Raw genomic sequence first — 2,052 nt, 5'->3', positions numbered from 1 at the left:
AAAAAGAAAAGACCTGGCCAAGATCTCGGTCACGTTCCAAATCAAGGCCACGGACCGGTTCTCACTCTCCTTCTCACACTCTACCAAGAAGGTGCCATAGGTCCCAATGAAGATCATCATCACCCAGAAGGTGGCCAAGCCCAAGAAGGAGACCATCTCTTTGAAAAAGAACCCCTCCACGACAGATGCCGCCTCCTCCAAGGCATAGAAGGAGAAGATCTCCAGTATCACGAAGGAAGCGGTCATCAGCATCGCTGTCTGGGACAGTTTGTCCTCCTCCTCATCTCGTTCCCGGTCACCACCAAAGAAACCTCCCAAGAGGACGTCCAACCCCCCTCGAAAAACTCGTAGGTCATCTCCCGCAGCAAGTCCTCCGAGGCGAAGGCACAGGCCATCCCCACCGGCTACTCCACCTCCAAAAACGCGTCATTCCCCAACACCCCAGCAGTCAAACCATAGAAGGAAAAGCCGTGTTTCTGTGTCTCCGGGGAGAACTTCAGGTAAAGTGACAAAACATAAAGGAAGAGAGAATATCCAGCACCAGCACCAAAGCCTAGAAAAGTAGAGTTATCTGAATAAAGGTGGCAAAACGGCTGCAGCTGATTCTGCGCAGCAGCGACGCCAGTACAGACCACAGAACCCGCAGCCCTCATCTGAGTCTGGCTCCTCCTCTTCCTCTGAAGATGGGCGCCCCAAGGGACCCCATAGGAAAAATGGTGAGGTGAGCCTGCAGCGGAGACAGTCCCCTTCCCGAAGTGCGTCTCCATCACCACGAAAGCGTCAGAAAGAGACCTCGGTCGGGGTAGACGAAGGGGAAGCCCTCCCTTCCCTCCACCCGGCAGAAGACGCCCGGGCTCTCCCCAGCTCCTCCTGGCAGCGCAGGTCCCCCACAACTCCTCCACGACAAAGGACTCCTCGCCTCCCCTGGGGCGGCGCTCACCTCCACCTCCAAAGAGAAGGACGGCTGCGCCCCCACCCTCCCAAGAGAAGGGCTCCGTGATCCCCACCACCAAAGCGCCGGGTCTCCCCTCTCCGCCTCCCAAACAGGAGAAGCTCCGCAGCCGCCAAGAGACGCTCAGCTTCTGGCCCGTCAAAGCCTAGGAAAGGGTGTTCCCCGACCGTGCTCCCAGGGAGACCGGGTCAAACAAACCGCATTCTCCCTCACCGCGGTCTCGAGCTCGTAAGACCTGAAGTCCTCCACCCGCTAGTAGGCCTCACTCCTAAGAAGGCTGACCCCACCTCTGAGTATCAGGCCCGTTAGAAGAGTCTCTAGAACTCCAGAACTTAAAAAGACAAAAAGGCTGCCTCACCGAGCCCGCAGTCCTTAAGACAGGTTAGGTCTCTCTGTTTCTGGGTCTCCCAAGCCGGAGGCTAAGAAGCCCCCAGCACCCCTGTTCCCTGTCCAGCCTCAATCACCCTCCACAAACTGGTCCCCTGCGGTGCCGGCCAGGAAGGCTAAGAACCTCAGGCCAAGCCCATCACCAGCCCGGAATTCCATCAGGAAGGAGATGGGAAGAAAAAAGACAAGAGGATGAGAAACACAAGAAGCACAAAAAAACACAAGAAGGAAAAGGCTGTGGCTGCAACCACTGCCGCTCCTGCTACCCCTGTGGCTGCTGCTGGTGCCACAACCACATCAGCACAGGAAGAACTGAGGCAGCCCCTTCCCCCCCACCCGCCTATCCCCCCCCCAAGCCCAAGAAGCAGACTGAGAGCGAAGCTGAAGACAACCTGGACGACTTAGACAAGCACCTGCGGGAAAAGGCTGTGCGATCCATGAAAAGACTGGGATCCATGCAGAAGGCTCAAGTGTCCCCACAGTTTTAGGGGTACTGTTGGTTAGGGTGTAAATTTTATTTGGTTTGTACTCAATTCAATTTCAAAATTGCTAAAATGTTTTTGAGCTTCAGATTATAATATTTGTTGCAATTATTGCTAGGTTGGAGTTCACCATATAAAAAAGGGGGGAGGGGCATGGATTTACATTGCAAAAGGTGTCCACAGTGTATTAGTGATATTTTTTCATTGACAGTTGACATGAATTCATTTAAA

General features: G+C 54.4%; 1 pseudogene; it reads left to right on the top strand.

Annotated features, from left to right (window-relative positions):
- Window positions 1-1,827, top strand: part of LOC101565857 — a 2,668-nt pseudogene extending 841 nt beyond the window's left edge.
- Window positions 1,828-2,052: the final 225 nt, after the last annotated feature.

Source organism: Octodon degus, unplaced genomic scaffold, assembly GCF_000260255.1.
Source record: "Octodon degus isolate 3935 unplaced genomic scaffold, OctDeg1.0 scaffold00024, whole genome shotgun sequence".
NCBI lineage: Eukaryota > Metazoa > Chordata > Mammalia > Rodentia > Octodontidae > Octodon > Octodon degus.
This window is presented reverse-complemented; position numbering and strand designations above follow the sequence as displayed.